The sequence below is a fragment of the Struthio camelus genome, chromosome W, assembly GCF_040807025.1.
Source record: "Struthio camelus isolate bStrCam1 chromosome W, bStrCam1.hap1, whole genome shotgun sequence".
NCBI lineage: Eukaryota > Metazoa > Chordata > Aves > Struthioniformes > Struthionidae > Struthio > Struthio camelus.
In genome coordinates this window covers 69,641,590-69,665,213 of record NC_090981.1, presented here as the reverse complement: position 1 = coordinate 69,665,213, position 23,624 = coordinate 69,641,590, and the positions used below count along the sequence as shown (strand labels likewise).

General features: G+C 42.4%; 1 protein-coding gene across 16 annotated transcripts in view; it reads right to left on the bottom strand.

The window, feature by feature from the left end:
* Nucleotides 1–23,624, bottom strand: part of LOC104138472 (NEDD4 like E3 ubiquitin protein ligase) — a 215,281-nt gene that overhangs the window by 133,228 nt on the left and 58,429 nt on the right. Inside the window, exon 1 of one of the 16 annotated variants that reach the window (XM_068924517.1) lies at nucleotides 11,892–11,974. The exons of the other annotated variants lie outside the window; for them this stretch is intronic. The gene's annotated coding sequence lies outside the window, so the exon portion shown is untranslated. Of the gene's footprint in view, nucleotides 1–11,891; nucleotides 11,975–23,624 lie in introns of those variants that run through there. 16 annotated transcript variants of the gene reach the window in all.

The following is a 23,624-nucleotide window of genomic DNA, read 5'->3' as shown; positions in this document are numbered from 1 at the left end:
ATTAAAGAGTCTATTCTTTCTGTGGTGGAAGAGCCTTTAAATAACTGTCCCTGTAGAGGCAAGACTGTACAACAAAAAAAAGTAAGTAATCGCTTTTGTATCCTAGGAACATACTTTGACACTTTCAAGAGAAGACTTGATAAGGTCAAAGATCTTTTATGGGAAGTATTGTCAGAGAAAAGGTCACACTTACAATATTTAAGTTATAACTTCCATTTTCTTTTCGACATTCCTCTTATGCCTTGGTGCCTTACCATCTTCACATTTCTATTCTTTATCACAAATGAAGGCTCACCACCTTGCACCTAGCAAATAACTGTGAAAGTTCTTCGGGAAAATCAAGACAGGCTTCTGGGCAGCAACGCAGGCTACCACGGATATTTAAGCATCTCCGCAATGAAAACATGGGAGATTAGGAGCCTTCTAACAAACTGAATTCACTGTGAGTTCATAGGCCTTTAACTGCAAATGCCGTGCCACTATTTTGGAAAAGTAACAGCTATTAAAATCTTACCAAAACATTCAGACACCCTAGAGTTGTGATACCATGCAATGGAAACATAATATGCATCCATCACCAGAACATCTGCTATCAGATGCTGATTTAGCTTAGGAAAACCCCAAGCCCTACCTAACCTGTCCTTCCAGATTCTCAGGAAGTATAACACCTGAAACACAAGCAAAGAAGATTAAAGGTTCAGGATTTCAGAATACCTCTAAAGTACATAAACGCAGTCAGGCTGCCTGTACTTCTCACCCAGAGATTCTGCTGAGGAAACAGTTAGCTCAAGCCTAATCTCATGGATTTTACCCAAATGGCGTTTTAAAAACAGATAGCAATGCTTATCTCTATTTAAAAACTGCCTTTTAACAGGCTGTTCATCAGCCGGAACAGATTGGTCAACCAAGATTCGGTGGTATAGATTACCATACTCTGTCTCGCACATGGTTTTACTGTGGGGCTCCTAATACCTACACGTAATTGATCTAACTGACCCACAGCAGTACCCCGGCCCTATCCACTGCAAGCTACAGCGAACATGAGCACGCTATGGCCATTGGTGAAGGCCTGACTGAGCTAATGGCTAGATATAGATCCAGTAAGGATGAAGGGCAGTGAAGGCACAAGCATGGCTAGATGCAGATCCAATTAGGATGAAGGATAGTGAAGGCACAACTGTGGCTAGATGCAGATCCAGAAAGGATGAAGGGCAGTGAAGGCATAACCACGTTGTGTGACTGAAAGCACACATGTCCCACAGGAAGAAGTGGGCATGCAAATTACCACAGAAATTAACAATACTGTGAGAAGGGGAAGGGTGTTAGATGCACTCGAGACCCTGGAGCACCATTAAGCAATATGCTTCTTATTAAAACACTGCTTACTGTGAACTGAAAGAGAACATACAGACTCTACGAGATTCCAAGAATCAGTCAAAACTGAATCAAAACAAAACCCCACAGGCTATATACATCTTTATACAGCAAAGAAGTTTGCATAAAGCTGTATAACTCTAGTTTACCTATTGTTGTTAGTTCACTTCTGGTGGGTAGATATACTGGATATACCCAGATGCTGCACCTGCACAAGAACATGCGTGAATACTCCTCTCCCAAGCTCTGGGATCCTCCCAATCCAAGATCACAACAAATCAGCACTTGAGGCAGTATTTGCCCAAAACCCGGTAACGCCAAGATGACCATCAGATGGATTAAACAATAACCAGGGGATTACCAAAAGACTTTTAGAAAAGGTGGTGAGATCAGCTTGAAAACAAATACAAATTTTCATGCTTGTTTTATAACAGTGGGGTGAGAAAAGTGGGAGCAGAGCAGCAGTCAAAACCTGGTCCGAAGTTGCTGGAAGCTGCCGTGCTGGCACGGTCACTGCCATCCAGGCCGTGTGCGTGTGTGCGCGCGCAATTGGACCTTTTGCGGATTAAGCACAGAAGGGCGGTTAAGAAATTTCTAGGTGTTCATTCACATTGTGTAAGTGTGTATTATTGTGGCTTATCTCTTGCATTGCTGGTATTAATCCTGAACGTATAGCTCATTGACTGCTGGTTAGTTACGTGTCATTAATCAAACAATAAACCGATTTGGTCCTACTTTGAGTTGATTATTTTTTCCCTGCAACTCTCTAGCTGCCATCAAATCATTGCTCCAGTGCAGACCTACTTCCTCACAAAACAGCCAGCATGGTCACAGACTAATTCAAGTGGACTTTCTAACGTAGCTACCATCACCAGAATTAGGCCAACTCAAGTATTCAAACACGTGCTATAAAAGCTTGTCAATTAACCTGTTTCCCACACACTCATAATACCCCACAGTGATGCTGTAATGCTTTTGGGCCAATAGGAAAATTCGGAAATAGACTTGTGCATGTGCATATGTATGTGTACACCAGCGCATAACGCAACAGAGGCTTAAGAGAACAAAACAGATACTGTACTTGTTTTGTAGGACAACAACCTTTTGTTTTCTTAGACCTCCGTCTCATAATGCTGCCACTGCACATCACTACTGGAACAGCAAAGCAAGATTATAGCAAGATTCATAAAGCTGTGGTGGGATGGACCCCGCTATCATCGAAGTAAGAGCAACATCTGATGCCTCATAAACATAAAGGAAGCAAAAAACAGAAGTAGTTCAATTAAGTTTGCTTGAACCTTTTTTGTCTTTGAAACAAACTTCTAGCATTCGTTTGGTCAGTTGCAGAAGAAGGGATGGTAAATTCTAACTGAAGCACAGCAATTTCTCAGGTCACTTGAGCTATACTGCAAGCATTCACTTGACTGTGCCTGCTGGGAAAGCATGCTGCCAGCTTCAACACCACTGTTTAAACACCATTTAAAAAGCACCAGTATCTTTTCAAAATCTGAACTGCTCTAGCCTTCTGCACAATCAGGCCTGCCCAGCCTGGCTGCCTTCTAGAATAAAATGACTGGATTTGAGGACAAGGGAAGAGTAGTCAATATTATTTATCTCGGCTTTCAGCACCGTCTCCCAAAATCTTCTTGCATCCAAGTCAGCAGTTTATACTCTAAGTGGATGGGTAACTAGATGGGTAAAAAACTGTCTGGACAACTGGGCTGAAAAGGTAGTGGTTAATAGGTCATACGCTCCCTGGAAGCCAGTAACAAGCGGAGTACCACTGGGGTCAAATCTTGGACCTGCCCTCTTTAACATCTTTATCAGTGTCCTAGAGGAGGCAACAGCGCACTCTCATCAAGTTCCCAGATGACAACAAGTTGGCAGGGTCAGTAGATATGCTCAAGGGCAGGGTTGCCATCCAGAGGGACCTGGACAGGCTGGAGGAAGGGGCCAACAGGAACGTTATGAAATTCAACAAGGACAAACGCAAAGTCCTGCACCCGAGATGGAATCAAATAGAGTCCTTTACAATGCTGAAGGCTGGAGATGGCCTGGCTGGGGAAGCAGCTCTGCTGAAAAGAGCCTGGGGGTCATGGTAGGCAAAAGCTACCACATGAGCCAGCACTGCACCCTGGCAGCAAGAGAGGCCCACAGCATCCCGGCTTGTATTAACAGGAGTTCAAAGGAAGCAATTATTGCCCTCTGCTAAGCACCTGTCACACCACGTCTAGAGCATTTCATCCAGTTTTGGGCCCCCCAGTACTGGAAAGGCATCAATAAACTGGAGCAAGTTAGAGGAGGGCCACCAAGATGGCTGGCGGGCTGGAGCACTTGCCCTGTGAGGAGAGGCTGAGGGACTGGGGCTTGTTCAGCCTGGAGAAGGGAAGGCTTTGGGGAACCTAATAGTGCAGTCCCTACGAGGAGGTCATCAAGGAGATGGAGCCATGCTCTTCACAGTGGTGCATGGCAAGAGGATGAGAAGCAATGGGCATAAATTCAAAAAAGAGAGGTTCAGACTGGAGGTAAGGAGAAACTTTTTCACCGTACTTGAGGACTCAAGTAGTGGAGCAGACTGCCCAGAGAGGTGGTACAGTCTCCATCCTCGGAGCCTTTCAAGACGTGACTGGATAAAGCCCTGACCCATCTGGACCCCACAGCTGACCCTGCTTTGAGCAGAAGGTTGGATTAGGCTGAATTTTCTTATGATCCCAAGATTATATTCGAGTCAAAATTTTAGCACTCATTGATTCCAGAGTCAGTTTTTAAAAACACACACAAAAACACTTCATACTTTTTCCCCACCATTGTGTCCATCTGAAGATCTCTGTACCCAATGTATTACAACATAACTTAGAATTAACACCCCAGGTCTTGTCCCAAAGGTAAACTTCCAAATAACATTGTATACGGTTTGTTAGATTATGCTCTATATAGAAAATAGTCAAAATACTGAATATTCAAAAGCCTAAGGGTACTCAAAAAATTATCTTTTTTTTTTTTTGATGAGTAAATCAGAGAAAGAAATTGTTGAATATCCTGAGTAGTCACGCAGCAACTTATTCTTTATTTCAGCGCACCTGCCCCTTCTTTCAATTTTGGTGCCACTCCTCAGTTTCCAAACACCTTTAATGACATTTGGCTCCTCTGCACTGCATGTTTCAGCAAGCCAACCGTGCAACATTGTGATCGTTCTCTGACAAATTTCTCAAGTAACATGACAGAGTTTCCAGCAGTCATAAATATAATTAGGCAATTCTTTACATTGCAGTTACATAAACTCTTGACGACTAGAATATATCTGACTAATATTAAACTTCCTTGTGTTTGGAAGTCTATAAATACATGCATGGCTAAGCTTTTCAGAAACTTGTTACTTAGAATCAGGCTCAAATTATAAAAACTAAGGTGGTTGTAAATAAGTAAGACCAAGCAAAATAAGTAGTTCAAATTTTAAGTGCCTCTAATTCAGCAGCTCCAGATGAAATAAATGGGTTTGCATGTCCACAGAAGGACAAGGGTCATTTGTCTGAAATGACTGCAGAATTACAGCTCTGTTAGCACAGCAAGGACATTAACACAGTCTTATAGGATCCAACACCAATTTTCCCAAAAGGATTGCAGAAAATTAGACAAGACCTGTCAGAAAATCTGTGGTTGTTAACATTAAAATAAATGCCATCAGGAGTAATTCATACCGTAACCTGCCTATTCATGCTGAATCACCCAATTCAGTTTTTTAAAATTAAATTCAGGAGAAAAATGCACAGTATTTTAAGCATTTGGAAAACAACACTTTCCTAGTCTTGGGGCCAATACTTAATACTCAGTAATATTTCTTGTTAAGTTTCTCAATAAAACTGCATTTGTTACGTAACGAAATCATTATTAGCAAGCTCTTACTGCAATCAGTTTATTTAAATAGAGGGAGGACGCAAACCTTCATTCCACTACCTTAGAGCGTTGCAAATATTTTGGTACGTAATAACCTTAAACCTACTCCTTGCCAATAACTTGCAATTTACAAATCTCTTGCTAACATTACAATCTGCTTGACTGCAAAAGAAAGTCAGAAGTGCCTGAAACTCTTCACGAACATTAATAAGCCTTTCATTTGGGAAAACAAACAACAAAACCCTAAAAAACCTACACACTCCAGAGCATGTGTGCGCTGCAGCCCTGAACCCCTTTCTCGATCTGCTGACACCTTTTGCGGGGAATTAAAGCGGAGTGACCGAAAGACTTAACTCCTCCAAAAGCGTGGTTTGCTCCTGCAGCAGCGCTGGCTAAGCTGTTCCCATCCCAGCTCCCCAACAGTCCGAGTTTACTTCTGAACCCGCGTAGGTGAACCAGCAGTTTTGCTCACCCAACTCCACCAGGCCGCAGAACGCAGCGGATCAGCTGGCGAATCGCAAGCTGGCAGCCGCCACCAAGGCAGGGGAACGCTGCTGCGAGGCAGGAGGGAGAGACAGTCGGCGTCGGGAACCTCTTCAACCGAATCATCACAAGCATGTCAAGACGACGACCTGTCCTCACCTCCTCACTGCAGCCACAAAGCCTCCACGCTCCAACCAAAGCTTCCTAACCAGGCTGCCCTTCCCCATTGCAGCTGACACTTATCCCATCACCACCTTGCAGCACCTGATGTCTAGCAAAAACCGGGATATGAAAAAACATGTTGCTCGGAGCAGTGATAGTCCAGTAATGAGGATGCCAACCCAGGACCTCCTAATTCATACTTCAAGTCTCCTTTGCCTCAGAGTTCTTGCATGACCTTTAGCAAACCCCTCCGCTCTGTACTACTCATTACTGAAAGTACACAGAGACACATATGCAACGAGACGGAGTTCAGCAGGGTGTCAAGCAAAACCAAGCCAACTGCTATCACCAGCAAAATGCACAACGTCTGTTGTTTCTAATCTCTACAGCTGTCACGTATACTAGAAATCATGAAATACCAATAGGTTTCCACAGAAACCATAAGCATATGCTGCCACAGTAGGCCTTAATAAGTTAAAATTGTGTGTCCCAGAAAGAGACGTAAGATAATACCTGGAGAACGACACAGGTCTCTAATTTCTGCTCATGAAGAAATCTCATCACAGAGCAGATGGGAGATATCCATGGAAGTAACACAACAGAAGTTTCACAAGAGCAATAAAGCTACCAGGAAAAACTAAACAAACAAAGTAAAAGGAGATAGACAAGCTGAGACTTCTTGGAAAGCAGACACAGTAAAAGCATTGAGCGAATCAGTAAAGAAATCAAAGAATGGGAAAGCAAGGAAAGAAGCAGATCCAGAATTAAGTATAAAACTACATTAGCGAAGCAAAATACAAAAAGCTCTCCCACAGAACAGACGCTAAATGCCAAAGAAGTAGTAGAAGTGCTGAAGGAACTTCACAGACAGATCGCACCCTGAAGTCCATCTAAAAGCAAATACCGTAGATGAATTTGGCTTTCTTGCAAGGCAGAACTGACACAGAAGCTTTATCAGAAGACAACAGGTACACCAGTAAAACTGTTAAAGGAAAAATTGCAGAAGAAGAAAATATAGCATCTGATCTGTGATATTTGTCCCAACGACTTTTAAAAGAATTAGAACAAAATACACATGAAGACAAGAGAGGAATAAGAGATGCCTAATAGCAGTATTTACAGAAGTCTTAAAGACAGGCAGTCCTGATGACCCAGATCAAAAAATACACAACAAACACGAGACCTGCTGAGAGTACTGAGAAAAAACAGCAAACTAGTTTAGAGGGAGCTTTTGAGCACAGAAAGCAACCTCAACATCGCAATTACCAAGTGTTTTCACCCTGAAACTGATGGATAAGGAGGATGGGGTTGGAGGATTAAAACAAAGTATCTTTACTGACTTTTTAAAGGAATGTATAAATCATTCTTGAAGAAAGTATTATTTAATTAAAAAAGAAAAAGCTCATATGGCACTCCTGATAGCCACAACTCTAGAAGTGATACACAAGTCTCTTCATTGTGCTTTAAAAAAAAAAAAAAGTTGTAAATCCTGTAGTTCATTCCACAGTTCCTTGTCCACATCAAACTGACTCGAATCAGTGCTGGTTTGCATCCGGTTTTAAAACTCTGAATGTCTGATGAATTTAAGGGCATGACATGGATGAGGTAGAATTAACCCTTTAGTTCATGCAGATGACATCGTATACCTGATAGGTATGTTTGAACTAACAACAACAGTCTGCATTTCCTTGGAAAACTTGCTGTAGGGGAAGCTCTGAGAAAGAGTGCTGGTTTCGTCTCGGGAAGAGGGTGAAAGATTAAGTGAAGAAATGCAGCAAAATAATGCAAGTAGCAAACTACAGAAAGTTTGATCAATATATATGGTTTTATCAATATTGATGATAAAAGCCAATCTTAATGAAACCTGCTACACAAAAAACTGACAAAATGATGGACTTCTATGAAGCTGTGGATATAGTTAATATCTAAGTGAGACTATAGAGTGGTGTTCTAGTACTATTATGTAATAACTGAGAGCGGATATAGAAAATGAAACAGAAGTCAGGAGACAGTACAGATGGCAGCTCCTTATAGCCGGACCTGTTCCTTGATTTTACAGCGGCCAGCTTTCAAAGAGAAGAATTACAGTGCCAGGAACACCAGCAAGGAAAGACGACAGCCAGAGAAAGCCCCACAACGCAAGCCAGGTCACTGTGACCATGAGCCTGTCCACTACACAGATGACTTGATTATACAATAGGGCATTAAAAAAAACGAGGTTTAGCAGAACAAAAAGTGATGTTACACTATCCTGCTCATCTGTAAAAATACTTCTTGATGAAAGAGGAGCTGATTTTATAATGACAATAGGAGGAAAAAAAAAAAAAAAAGGAGAAGTTTCCTTTACTTTCCAGACAGTGCTGAAGAAATAATACCAAAAGTCATCCTCAGGTGCATTCAAAATAAGACACAACATAATAAAGGGGGGGGGGGGGGGAATGCCTCCAGGTGCGGTGATGGAGGTAGGCACAGCTATACCGAGAGTCCAAAAGGTTACAGGGTTTTTCACGCTTTGAATTCCTATACTTGACAATGTCATCGCCTGCTAAAATCAGAAGTCAGTAGATACCTTCAGTATGTACTACAAAAGGACTTTGCAGAGTTTTAAAGTTAAGTTTTTGTAAATAAACTGAAATGAGCACAGTCACTAGTATACTAGTGATCGGAGGTGAATGAGAGTTGACTTTTTAAACACTTATCTACAATATTTCTCTTCACAAAATCCTCAATATAGCAACAAAAAGTAGTCTAATTCTACCCTGAAATGATCTGCCTAAACCTAAAGGGAACGCCCACGCCTGCTCAGACTAGCGGCACTTCGCGGCTGATAAAAGTTCTCAGGAGAGCCAAGCGGAATCCTAGGAATATTACGCTAACGACAGCGTTAGCGTCATAACAACAAATTAGGACAGCAAGAGCCATGAATTTTTTTGAGGGCTTAAGGAATCCTTTTCCCGACCTTCTGACATCCCTCAGACATTTGCAATTGTCCATTTATCGTGGCTTTACCAACTGTCAGTACTTGGTATTTTCTTAAAGCTCAAACCATTGAAAATGTACAGTTATCTTTCTTACGAACCTCAGCTTCCACTTGAAAAGGCAAGCTTCCAGCTCTTGTGGAGAACAACAGAAAACACTAATTACTTTAAAATTCTGAAAATAAAAGGACAAACAGACCAATACAATTTAAAAATTATTTTATTTCAGATTACTGTACTATTAAGACCCACAAAGATTTTCCTGCTCGATCACTTGAGCCTAGAATTACATTTATTATATCTTCTTGAAACAGCACTGGAAGCAAGTCTCAAAACCTCTTTTACCCGTGACCCAATTTATTATTTATTTATTTTAAGCCACAAAAGGAGGAGGAGAGCACGCACACATGAAAGAACAATGAAACTATTAAGCCCTACACTGCTCTATTTTTATTTTAAAACCTGAAACCGCCTCCCCCAAAAAAAGATTTATTATCACTTGTTATGTAAGTGCATGCATGCCAAGCTTGTCACATGAAAGCAAACTCCGCGTTTCAAAACAGCCTTATTGTTTCAAAGGAAACAAGTCCTGCGTGAGATGACAACTTTACTTTTGTGAGAAACGCAGATACGTTCTTTTGCGTTACCCTTTCCCCCCCCTCTTCTCCTACATGCACGAAAGCAACTTATCAACAGCTCATGTAGCTCTGTCTAGAGAAACACCGATATCCTCAAATATAAAGGCAGAGAAGGATTTTTCCTGAAGTGACATCCAAATTCATTTCTTTCCATAGTCTTGAGGGGACCTCTATGTGGCTACTGGTCAATTGCCACCCAATTCCCCCTCCCGCCTCAAAAAACAAGCTAACAAACAAAAAACCACAAAAACCACAAAGAAACAAACAAAAAAACCCACACCACTTGTACAGTTGTTAGCGCTCAGTGAGGGGGGATGTAAGCAAATCCTTCCCAAGTCCCTTAGGGGACGTGCCTCCCTATTGCTGAGAACTATGAAGTGGAATGTTTTAATATTCCTCAAGACAATTAACTCCAGATTTACACCAAGTACATTCGTAGACTTCAGGTCATCTCCTTCCCATGGAGCAGGGTCCACAGCTCCGGTCCCCTGATGCCCAGCTCTAGCCGTCTACATGGAAAAGGCAGATCTCTATTTCTGCTGCCGAGTTTTGAACTCTGAGGCTTGTCAAAAGGCCTCTGCAGAAACAAGCAGGCAAACGTCATCCAACCTGCCTACAGCAGGCTGTAGCCTCTAATATCCCACGCCAGGTTCTCTGCTGTACTCAGCCACTGCAACCTCGGGCTTCTACAGGTCACTGGCTTAGACATAATTGAGGCAGCCTAAGGGAGAGAAGTCATTTTAACTTAACCCCCGCCAAGTCTGAAGAAAGGATGATAAGCAGAATGCACTTGAACTTGTCTTACACTGTTGCACCTAAAGTTGAGGAATCTCTGGATAGAGTTTGTCTACGCTTATCCTCTCCTTACCTGGAGCAGCAGAAGCACACCAGCCTGCCTGCCACTTTCCAGGCCTGACCGCCTAAAGACAGGCTGGCAAAACGTACTGATACGGAGGGAGGTATACCAGCATAGTTAAACCTGCCAGAACTCACCTGTCAGATTTTTTTTTTTTTTTAAAATAACTTAAAGTTTGTTTTGCCAATCTTAAAAATGGGACAATACTAATTCTCATCAGAATATTGTAGATCAGAAAATGCCAACGCTAGCACAATACCTCCTCCCACTTACTCAAGCAAAGTAAACTCTAGGCTCCATTTCAGGCTGAGATTTGAGTCGCATCAGCAGCATCTCCCGAAGTGAGACATGCCTCCTGGGGAAGCAAAGAGCTGACGTAGGAGGTGGCTGAAGGCCCAGAATAGCGGCACTGCGTGTTTCTCCAAAACTGCTCTTTTAAACTGGCAACGCTAAAGAGGCTATTATTTGAAACAGTTTTCCCAGGAGAGGGTTCAGTATTTCAAAAGCTTGGCCACAAAAAACTTCTTAGCGTTAACAGCCCTGCACGTAATCTGATATAAGCATTTAAAGAAACACCTATGCTACAGTTACAGAAGTGGACGCGTAAAGATACCTTAGCGCTCTCTACTCACAGTAGGAAGGCAGTTTGTATGAACTAACCTAGTCCAGGAGGACACTCGGGTAAATTTACACATCGCAATCTGTATGTGCTATTACAGCTGCATTTCTTCTACAGCCAGTCTACCTTCAAAGAAATAATTCATAAATTCATGTCAGTAAAGGATATGCATCTCTGAAAAGATTCACCTTAATGAGCCTCCATAAAATTATGGGAATCCCATGAACAGCAATTAACATCAGGGCTGATGCAGATTATACTTAGTGAGAGGAAGTTCCTCGAAAAACGTTTTACAGAATCATTTAAACCCACTTAGAGATAACTGTGTGTGTACATGCACTAATTGAGCTTAAGAAGTGATCAAAAATGTTGAAAGATCTCTAAGTTTTGTCTGGTGATTTTTAGATTCAAAGAGATGAAGGGAGGGAAACAAAACCCAAAGTATGTGTTAATTAAGGTGAGTACAATAATGAGATACTTTTAACAAAGTTCAATGGAGAGTAGTAAAAGCTAGACGGTAAGAGGCAGAGTATCTTCTAGAATCTCTGTTGTTTTTATAGGCAGTAACCGTCTCCCCGGTGGATTCCCGCCACTATAAGAAGGCAGAAGTACAACAAAACTATATTGAAAATAACTACATAGAAGGCTTCAGAGCGTATTGTCTGTGTTTGCTCACTGTGTGCTTTCTTTAGCATGAGCTTTCTGGGGTTCATCTTCCTGCCCGTGTCCTACAAAACACATTACATGCTTGTCTGAAGAGAAATAAGATAGATTTTTACGTTCAGTTGCACAGGTCTCACGTACTACGACTAAAGGAAAGCTCGGGGTGCCGACTAACTGCACTAGAATAAAGGAACAGTCACTTCCAGGAAGAAAACAATTCTTACCTTATTCTTCACTTATGAGCCGGATCTGCAATCCGTTGAGTCTAAGCAACTAACAAAAATCTCACCTCTCCGTACCAAATCCCAAAGCTATTTTACAGACCTCACATATTCCTTCCACTTTTTTTATTTTCCAAAGACAGGCTCCCACCTCATCTGGCACTTCAAGAAATTTAGCAAGGATTTATTCAAAGAGCTGCTAAAGATCATGGTGACTCACATCACAGACAGCTGCAAAGAGTGCCTGTGGGTGAAAGGGAGTTGAAAATTAAATATCAAACTCCACCTACAGTGTCTCCACCTTCCTAGATAGTTACTTTAAAATGCTGCGTTCTAATAAGGAGTAACAAGACCAGATTCATCTTGCTTTCTTCCTGTATAAAAGAACTCCCTGAGCATAAAGAAAAGGCTCCAAAGTTTCCTAAAACACACGCTCAACAAATTTATCTTTTTGATTTTATCAAACAGGTGGAGGTGTAAACATATGTATTTTTCATTTTCACATTTGTGAGCACATTTTTCGTGATTGCAAGCCAAAAGTGAGTGAATGAGAGGACCCACATACATCAGTCTCTAGATCTGAATTCTTCCTATATCGTTTCTCACCTTCAAAATACGTTAATATGCTCTAAAATCAATGAAAAAAAAATTCAATGACACCTGACTTCTAGAAAAATTCAACATAGGAATTCTAGGCAACCTCTGCACCAATGAATACCACAGACAGCTGTGCTGATGAACAGGCTCATCCGGCTTTACACACAGGGACAAAGAGGTCAACATCTCACATGCTTTTAAACCACCTAATTGAGCGCTGCTGCCAGAAGAGGCTGGCTCACCCCGGTCACTTGCTCCTGCGCTATCTCCTCTCGTGCAACACACAATTCCATATCTACGGACTACGGAACAGATCCGGGAACTAACTCGGTGAAGGCGTCTCTTCCCCAGCCCTGGCTGAGGTTAACTGGGATTAGACCCTTCACCCCCGGTCACCGCAGCGCCTCATAAACGCTTGCACTGGTGCAAGGGAGAGAAAGAGCAGCCAGGGCAGAGGAGGAGGGGACACTGGTCACGTGGCTTTGGCCAGCATGATGTGCAGGTCCCAGGTGAGGTTCTTGGACGGGTTATGGCGCTCTGCATCAGCCAGAGCTGCTGTGGTTTTCCTGTGCAATCCCATTTGCGTTAGACGGCACCATCTGGTACTAAAGTGCAAAAAAATATTCACTATTTTTGCCAGGTTAGTTTTCGGCTTGGCAAAGGAAAGGGTAGTATGACCAAGAGGGAAAGCGAGACCCTGGCGGTACGGACTTAGGTGGCGTAAATTGTTGCTTCACTTTCAGAAAGCTTGGCTCACCAGCGAGGTTGAGGGCTTATCCACGTGCCATAGATCCTGCCTGCTTATCGCAAGGTCCCACAAGCCCCCTCTGCTCTCAACTGCTGCAGGCAGACATATGGGAGCAGGATGATATTCGGTGAAAGCCAAAGATGGAAAGAAAAGGAATCAGATAATTAGTCTGGGCAATTCACTGTGGCTAAGGAATTATTGTGGTTCGAAAGGGACCAAATTAGTCATGTAGATAACAAGAGTAATACGCTAATGACATCAAAAACTTCAGAACCCTCTCACGTGAAGCCTGATGGTAATCTTGGTTATCTTCAGTTACCAAGGTAAAACTGAAACCTAGGAGAAGCACATTATTTTCTTGCTACTGTAGGTTGAACCTGCTGGTATAGACCACTGAAGACCAGACTTCAAACAACCTCAGCTGAAAAAAATCCTAAATTCCCAGGCTTAAATTAATAAAAGGATATTTAAACTCAGGACACTTTGCTCAGTATGAGGTTTTATGAGGTTTTCTGTGAAAAATAAGGGGCTGGCTATCTTTTATATAACTATGTTCAGTGATCCTTATTCTGCAACGCGCTGCTGGGAAAGAAAATAACATCCTTGCAGGCAGGGAACAATGTAGGAGGTGAAGAAGGCAGGGCTATTCCCCAAGCTATTTCATTCCCTTCCCATATAAAGCCCTCACCAAGAGGAAATAGCTTTCACAATGACTGCTCCTCTTTCTCAGCACCATTCAAACCTACCCCATGGTCTGGGAAAAGGTATCATAGATTAAAGAGTATTAAGAAACAAGGAAGAAGAAAGCATGACACTGAAATTCACTTTTTCAGGGGATGCTATTTCCACCAAGCTCTGATTTCAGGGCCTGTTTCTGCCTGATAGCCTTTCTCCTTTCTTTCAGAGACAATGTCTTCCTTTTGTGATGTGCAGATGAAAACACCATGAGGTTTGCAGCTTCTATGTTAGTGGGAAAGAGAAGAGTAACCAGCCAAGGAAAGTAAAAGTGATAAGGATAGCCACATACCCTACACTGCCTTAAATGTTATCACATGGTCACTACTGGGCAGACACTCTTAGGTATTATAAAGTTACATGAAACAGGTAAATGAAGCCTATTTCCTCATCTAACACAATTTATCAATGGGAATTTACACATGAGATCCCAAATAACTCACTCCCTATGGGACACCTTAGAGCACCAAGCTCTGACACACGTGTCTCAAACCATATGCATCACACCAAGCGCAACAGTGATACTCTGCGAGAGAAGCAACTGCATTTCTTACGTTAATTCTCAGTGCTAACAAAGCAAACTGAAAAAACGTTAGCTGACGAAAGCAAACATATTACCCTAAAGCCAGCGATGCTGCCCCAGTTTCCAATAGCTGAAGATCCAGTCTTTAGTTATTTCAGAACAAACCCACACACCGATTGTCTCAGAATTCAATGTATACGTTCCTCATCAAAAGTGCATATTTTAGTAATGCCTACTTGACAGAGTGATATCTTACCATAACCAGTCACAGAAAGTTTCTATAGAATAAGTGCAAAAAGCAAGCAAAATAAAAGAACAAAAAGTCCATATGATAATTTCTACCTGCACCTCAAAATCTTCAGCTCTTTGGGGCTGAGGTCTATTGCGGCAGTAACTTTTGCCTATTCGTCGTCATCTGTATCATGCCGTCAGTATGGCCAATCCTCCCGTTAGCAACGGTCTCATTACGGGAACGCTCCCAGGAGCCAACAGCCGACATTTACTCGTACGGAATTTAAACAGCAAGAACGAACCATGCGTTACCGCTTCATCCTCACGCAGGTTCGGTGCTCTCGCCTTAATTCCGCTCCCAGCTGACATACCAAACACAGTTTTGGATAAGAAAATAAGAGGTTGCAGAAGCAATTGTTCTCCTTCCACAGCAGGGTTCTCTGTGTAGGACAGTCTCAATGAAAGGATAAACAATGCTGAAACTGTTGGTCAGACTGGACTCATTGTTCCTCCCAGTGTTAAGCAAAATACAGTATTATACTGCAGGAACATGGTATAAGCTGAATCATTAGAATGAGCAGCAAGATAAAACATTCAAGATAATCAATGAAAGCAAACTACTAGTAAGCTACTCTGTCAAACGTATATATGGACTACTAGGACAGATGACAGAAGAATACAGCAAAGAAGAAAGATTAATTATTTACACTATACAACACATATTAATAGCAAATATTTTAAATCTTGCTTTCAATAGCCACAGAGGACATAGAATTTAAACCGAATAGAAATCTGCCATTTATTTTGTGAAGTTTTTAATTTACATCTCCATCTGAGTAAAGCAGCAGAGGGGAAGTTTCTTACTATTTGTCCCAAGTCCCAAAGGCGGCGAGCTCCATAAAAAAAGCACTACCATTAAGAGACTTAAGAGACTTGAAGGATCGGCCTCCACAAGAGGAGGGCACCGTGGCAACACGGGCTGGGTTAAATGAATTCCCCAGTGATTACTGGGGCAACACTGGGATGAAAATGCAGGTTATGCAAACTCCTCCGAGAGGGAAACTCACCTCTGTTGTCTCCAGTGAGTAGCCAGCCACTGACAGACTACAAGTTAGGCGGTGACATGCAGCCACATCCTTTGCTGGTGCAGGACAACTTCACTCACATCAGCCACATAATTGTCTAAGTGGGCACATGCACTATTAAAAGGTCACGAATTTTTAAAATCATTAGTAGGTGGAGGGCCAAAACTTTTACATAACATGAATATCATTTCTTCCCCCTCCTTTTTTGGCTGATAGGGAAATAAACTCTCTTGTTTCTCCTTAAAATATTTTATTTCATTATTTTCTTCCATATGTGACCCTTGGCCACGCCCTTGCAAGCTGCACTTTAACTACAGTTATTGTATTGATAGATGTGGCAATAAAAAAGGCAAAAGCCTCCACCCACCAGAGCAGAGACGCATGTTGTGTGCTCATTGCCCAGAAACACAATTTCAATCAGTACTCCTGGGAAACGTTACATCACTCTTCATCCAACTGCACAGCAAAAGGCACGTCTGAACTTCCATCCGAGCAGCCCCTTGCTAAGTGCTTTCCCCTTAAAACACAGGAGGTGTATGCTTTCGAACAGAACTCATCCCTGACTTGAAGAAAGATTTCTGTTGTCTCCTGCTGCAGACACGGCTATGGCCTGGAGACACCATGCATTTGCTATTTACAACATGGCTTCTGAGACTACAGCTTACTTAAGTTGTCTTTTCACAGCTAAGTGGACAGAAGCCACAGTTGTCAGAAGTTCCCAGAAACCAACATCTGTCGGGTACCACAGGAAATTTATTTAATTTAAAAGGAAATACTACTGAACAATTGAGCATACAATACTGAATATTACGCCTGCTTCCCATCAGTTACCATCACGTCCTGGCTGGAAGCTACTGCCACTCAAAATCTGCCTACTTGATCTGCTTGCATGGTCCCTCCTGTAACTGCTCCCTAGCCTGTTCCTGTCAAAATGAGCAGTCTCCGTTAACTTGAGAAAAGCGAACGGATTTTAACCAACCGCGCGCTCTGACTGAAACGGGTGAGACGGCAAACACACCACGCGCAGTCTGACTGGCATGTCCACAGAAGGAATAACCTTCACCAGGAGGAAGCAGAAGAGAAACCCGGAGGTGGTTAACCTCTTCAGCTGGTATCATTAACCGCACTCAAAACAACCATCCTTCAGAGGGTGCTTTAAAACAGTTAACTAGAAAGGCACTTACAGGATGAACTAAGTGAGATCCTGAAACTCGCAATGCGCCTGTAACAACAGAAGTGCGTTTCACAGAAACAGGCTGAGAAGCACTCTGTCTGCCAGAACAGAGGAAAAAAAACAAATCAAACCAAAATAATCCTTCCTTATTTCAGAGATGATAGCAAGTTTGCCACGAGTCATCACATAACCATCTTTTTAACTAAAAATTTAATCTTGTCATGAGAACGTGTTCATTATGAAAAAGGTGTATGAAAAACCCTGTGTGTGTAGAGGGGCTACTGGGGGCCTGTCAAAGCTCTGCAGTTGCACCCCTAAGAGGAAAGGCAGCTGCTTTCAAGTAAGGAAAAGGGAGGGTACAAAAAGAGTTGCCAAAGAGAATAACTTCAAGAACATTAGACAAAAAACACAGGGGGAAGAGGTCAGTTTTGTTCCTTTATGCGATTATTCACTGTCACCAGGAGGTGACAATGAGATTCACCATCAGGCTTCACACCTTATCAAACTGCTCCTCCAGGCAGAGGAGCCTTGAGGGCAGCTCTTTCTAAAAGAAGCGGCCAGGAAAAGGGGTGAGGTGCAGGGCTCCATCAGCACCTTCCCCACAAGACAGTTTCTATAGTGTCCCACTTGCAAGGAAAGTATTTACACATCTCCTTGGACATGCAACTAATTGCTAAAACTAGTAAGTATGGTCTTTCAAAATTAGTTTTCCAGTTCTGGCTACACAGTTCAACATTATCCCTCATAATACAGGACTCCTAAATAAACCCAGATCCTGGAACAAAACAAGCAGATACAGATTTACTTTGGAAAAAAAAAAATACACTGTAAGAAGCTACGTCATTAAAAAACACCTTATGTTGCATGGACCAAAGCAGTACTAATTCAAAGATGTAACCGATTTTTAAATGCTGAGGACAAATTAAAAACAGTGCAGTGTGAGTCTACAGAACAACAGGCTGATACTTGGAAAGGCTGAGGAGCACTGCGGTGCAGTTGGTGAAAGAGTGGACTGGATTACTACCACCGTAACTTTCCTACCACAGATCAAGAGAAGACAGACGGACACTGATTGGTTCCAAGAATAATGCTAGGTCTAAATGCGGACAACCAAACCATTCTAGCTTTACAGTAACTAACAGCAGATACCATCAACGGGCACTCCAAGCAGTTCAGACAGGCCTAAGGAAACGTGTTTCAGATCGATTTATACAGAGCATGCGTTTTGTTTTTCAATACTAGGCTAAGATAACCGTTACAGACATCTGCAGTGGCACAGAAAAAATAGTGACGTTTTGGGGAGGTACAGATAATGCTTATTTTTCCTCTTTATGTGCCCTTATGAAATTAAAGAAAAATAGTAACTTCATCTGCTTTAACATAAACTGTAAGGATGAGGTTATTCTGTTAAAAAAATTACAGCCCACATTCATTCGTGAATGGATCCACGATAGACTAACAATTTTTAAACATGAGTAGCAGACTCCCTGCTGCCCAAAGCTATTGGATATGCAAAAGATATACAGATTGCCTTCAAAAGAAATCATTTAAAAAAAAATCTAAATTCTTTGTAAAGAGAAAAACATGTTTCTTTAAAATGACATCCTGAATTCCAGAGGTAGATCAAACTGGTGTCCAACAACGGAGGTGTCATCTATAAAGTAACGTATATCATATTCTAACCTCACATCATTCTTCCAAAAGTCATTTAAAATATCTCAAATAGGGACAGAATCACTGAGCACAGAGATTCGATTTCTTTGCAGTCAGATATTTACGCATCTTTATACCCATTTCCAAGCTCTTATAATGGCTTCTGTCCCTGTAGTTACTATGCACCTTTAAATAAATAAACAAATATCAGTGTTTGCCATCGTTTTCAAGACAGTCATATTTTCCCTTCATTGTAACAAAATTATTTCCTACTGTCTTCCTTCCAGCATCACCATGCCTTCATTTCCACTTCTGTCTTCCTATCTTGACTATCTTTTCTCTTTGTTTTTAAAGGCAACTAATGGAAAGATAATTTGCATAAAAAAACTTTCAAAACAAAATATTAGGATTACTACCTTTTAGTCTATAGTCTACATTTTATTTCTGTTATTAAACATTTATAAAATATTTATCGTTCACAGCAAACTCTGCAATTTATGGGCACTGGGTAGAGAAACCTGTGATCTAGAAGCATTTCAAGTGCACCAAGAAGGTACAAGCAACCATCCAAAGTACAAGACACAAAAGGAGAACAAGGCCAGTTTGCTCTAAGTCAGTTATAACATAATCAGACTTACATTAAATATAGAAATATCTCTGACTAGTCTATTCTGCTCAATGAACTCACGAAGAAAAGGCCCTGGGGGCTCCCAGTGGACACCAAGTAGGGCATGAGCCAGCAACGCGCCCTTGCAGTAAGGGCCAACGGCATCCTGCGTTGCATTAGAAACAGCGTTGCCAGCAGGTCGAGGGAGTGATCCTTCCCCACTACTGCCCTGGCGAGGCCTCATCTGGGATGCTGGGTCCAGTTCTGGGCTCCCCAGTACGAGAGAGAGACGGAGCTACTGGAGCGAGCCCAGTGAAGGGTCACGAAGACGATGAAGGGACTAGAGCACCTCTCGTAAGGAGGAGAGGCTGAGAGAGCTGGGACTGTTGAGCCTACAGATGGAAAGGCTCTGGGGGGATCTTATCAATGTTTATAAATATCGGATGGGGGGAGTAAAAGAGACGGAGCTAAACTTTTCTCAGTGGTGCCCAGTGACAGGACAGGAGGCAATGGGCACAGACTGAAACACAGAAAATTGCATTTAGACATAAGGAAAAAACTTTTTTTTAGTGCGAGGGTGCTCAAACAAGGGAACTGGTTGCCCAGAGAGGCTGTGGAGTCTCCATCCTTGGAGATATTCAAACCTAACTGGACATAGCCCTTGGCAACCTGCTCTAGTTGCCCCTGCTTTAAGCAGGGAGGCTGGCCAGCATCCAAAGAGGGGCCTTCTAGCCCCAACCATTCTTTGCTTTTGTGATGAGACCAAACCAAAAAGTCTAGTGACCTCTCATGTCAGAAAGTTCGATTTGCACTGGGATCCTCTGAGAGCTAAGAAACATCTCCCAGCATCGTTCTAAAAGGTAATTCCAAGAGGAGCGCACCCTTATTTCAGTGACCCTATTCAGTAAGAAAGTCATTAACTACAGGATTATTCTCTCATATACAACTAGAATCAGCTCCTGTAAACTGACCTAGGTGCGGAGTTGCTGTCTCAAACCATGAGCTAGGGTAAATGAACCTTTAACTGAAATCTCAAACTTTTCAAAATATAAGAAAATTATTTAAATCCAGGTATGCTAAAAGTTATTCATTAATTTGTGCTCATTTCTTTGGTAGAACATACAAGTGCAGATACAAAATATTAAATGTCACCAAAATAACGTTTTTATCTTCTGACAATCTGTAAACAAGACTGCTTGCAACACGTTTATACCACCATAGACTCAAAAGATTTGATGTTTAATTGCATAACGTTATTTATCGTTATTTTTCTGCTTAACGTTATTCACATCAATTTTCAATTTAAATGGAGTATTTTACCAGAGCAGCACTCTTCATACATCTGCTTCAAGGCTCTCTACATAGAAGCCCCAAACTGTTATCTTCTTTTCAAAGTTTGGAAAACCGAGAAACAGAAAGGGCGAGCCAAACCTTGGGCACCTCCCAGGGTCTTCACTTTTTGCCAGAGGTTTTCTACACAGCTGAAAATTTAGTGTTTATTTGCCTGATAAATATAACCGAATGTCTCATAAGAAGTATGCAAAGCAGTTCAAGGATATTATTTTCTTTACTTCTGAGAAGACCAGTGTCTTGGTTTTCTGTAGCCCAGATTATTATCTGCTATAACTGCCCCTTCTTCCTCAAAAAATGCAACCAACAACAAACCTAGGACACTTCTGTTTTAGCTAGGGTAGGGGAAAGAAAAAAAGGAAACAAGAGTAGATGTTTCCCATAATTTTGCCTCTCCCCCTCCTTGGGTCTGATTGTCAACTCGAGTCATGAGGGCTACACACACGGGCACACACTCGTGGCCCTTCTAGTCAGCCTACTGAAAAAGGGAACCGAAAGTTACGTCTGTCCCCGTATCCCTAACTCGCCCTGCTACGGATTCGTAGCGCAGGCCTAAGAATACAGGGAGACCGACGGTTTCTTGGCAACCCGTCTGAAAGAAAGTTTCAGGCTGAGAGAGAAGCACATCACTTTCCTCAACCCCGTAACGGAACAGTATTTATGAAGAAAATGAACACACACAAAAAGCCCCACACACCAGCAAGGTGGAGCGCACAAGGGACAAGCAAGCAGGCTCACCCCCGTGAGGGAACGGGCTAACGGGGGTCTGCACCAGGTGCAGATGCAGGGCGGACCCTTCTCCTCCTTGTCTCAGGTAGCCCGACACGCGCCAACACAACGAACGGTAGGCTGCTATGTGCTAGCTCCTTAAAACGTTATTTTAAAAGTTATTTTAAAAACAGAGCTAATACATTAGGACAGGCTGAACTGCATTTGTCCTGCTCTTCTACGCCCAGAAACATTAACCAGCGTTCGTGGGGAAACTTTGAGGATAAACTGATCTTGACTGAAATCTATCCTCTGCAAATCTTAAACCAGCGTCAGGATTTCAGTCGGGGGAAGCGAGGAGGGAAGCAACTGAGCTCTTTAGTTCACTGACAATGATAAACGCACGTAGGACTTGCTGCATTTTAAGGCACACCAGCAGGACTTACAGCAATAAAAACCCACGTTGGCCAGCAGCAAAATTGCATAATAAAAAAACCACTGAGTTATACCTGCTCCAGTTACTCACAGAAAAGCCTGGAAAAAAATGCTAGCGCTAAATCAGCTCTAGGATTTCTATAGCTATTTTTGGAAGAGACCGCGTTCCTCTCTTCTTCGCCTCTCTCTACGCTTGACTACTTGAGCGGAGATGCCCAAACGAAACGAGTGGAAAGACCATGACAGAGCCCGGTCTAGCATCAGGTCGTAACTCTTGAGCTCTTGCAGCTGAAGGAAGTGCTCTTCCAGCCACAGTACTCGGGCCTCAAAGCACCTGTCCGTCTGCCCGAACGCTCCAACCCACGCTCAACTGGACAGCCTACGCCGCAATGGCCCAAGCTGCACTAACTTCTTACAAATCTCCACCTCAGCAGCTCCCCTCCGCCTTTTTCCACAGTCACAACCTCCCACCCAACCACGACCCCCAGCTGGGCTTCCTGCCCCCTCAGTTGCACTCACCCACCTATGGGGACCACCTTAACGGAGAGGCTGGCTCCCAGCAACGCGGAGCAGCTGACCTTTCCACTCACTGCCACCCCACCACAGGGCACGGGAAGCAGCACGCGCAACCACAGCGGCCTCGGGTCTTCTGAGCTTCAGCCAGCTTAACCTGCCATGAGCCTGCACCTAATGGCTCTCCGCAGTGACAATTACTTTAAAACAACTGATTTACAAATTGATAGTTATTTGCAGTATCTTATTTGTGTGCATACCAGTCGCTTATGGTTTCAGGGGACTACACAGCAATTCCTGCACTTGAAATTTAATGCTACTTTCAACAATCACTGTTAGTATCGGAAGACTACATGGCAAAACCTAAAAACTTTACTTCCTCCCATGTAAAAAAAAAAAAATCTGAAGACGTTAAACACGTTTACGAAAAAGTGCTCTAGGCCACCAGTTGCCAGTAAACAGTACAGAAACCCTTACAGAGAAGCTCAGACATGCTGAGAAAGGGTAATTATTGGATAAGAAGCAAGGACGTGAAATTACAGTATTTTACCTGTTCTCTAGGAGTGCTTTTCATGTACAAAGAGCTTACTCTAAGCTTAATCAAAGTGAGGTCAAAACACCTCTCATGAAAACTGTTTAGTGCATCTAAGTGGAATAGGTACCGGCTTGCGTGAAATAACTTCCCAACCAAAGTTTCCTGGCAAGTAACACCACCTACCAACAATCTGTCTAATGAAAGTAACGCTGGTCATCGCCATTTCCTTATGCTTATTTTACTTGACCCGCAGGCGATGCAGACACAGCACTGACTGCGTCTATGCCTGTTAATAGCTTCAACAATCCTCAGAGGCACTTGCAGGTCCAAGTGGAAAGCAATCTATGAGAACCAATTCTAAAGGATTTTGCTAATGACAATTATTTATATTCATCTTAATAACCTTGCAAAAGGCTTTTTAAAACATTGGAATCATTTTAATTTGCAACTCCAGTGTGTATAATGGGCTAGTTTGTCCATAATCTACTTCTGTCCAGCACGCATTTCTACTAAAGACAGTGTTAACAGGAAAACACGCTTGTCTGCGGAACAACTTTATTTGCTCATCTGCAAATGATGGGGGCTGTTATGTAGTTCACACAGAAGCTGAAGTTTTTCTACTTCATAATCAGCAACAAAAATTCTGTTGAATAAATCCTGTTCTTCCCTACTCCTCTCAAGTAGCACATCTTTAGCACTCGTGGCCCCAACAATTTCCAATTACACAGTGTTAGAGATCACAAGGAGTTGTTTAACCAAGTATCACTGCTACTGCTCATAAAACCTTGCTCTTTCCAAGGGCCAGCCTCTCTGAAAAGGACCCAAAAAAAAAAAAAAATCAC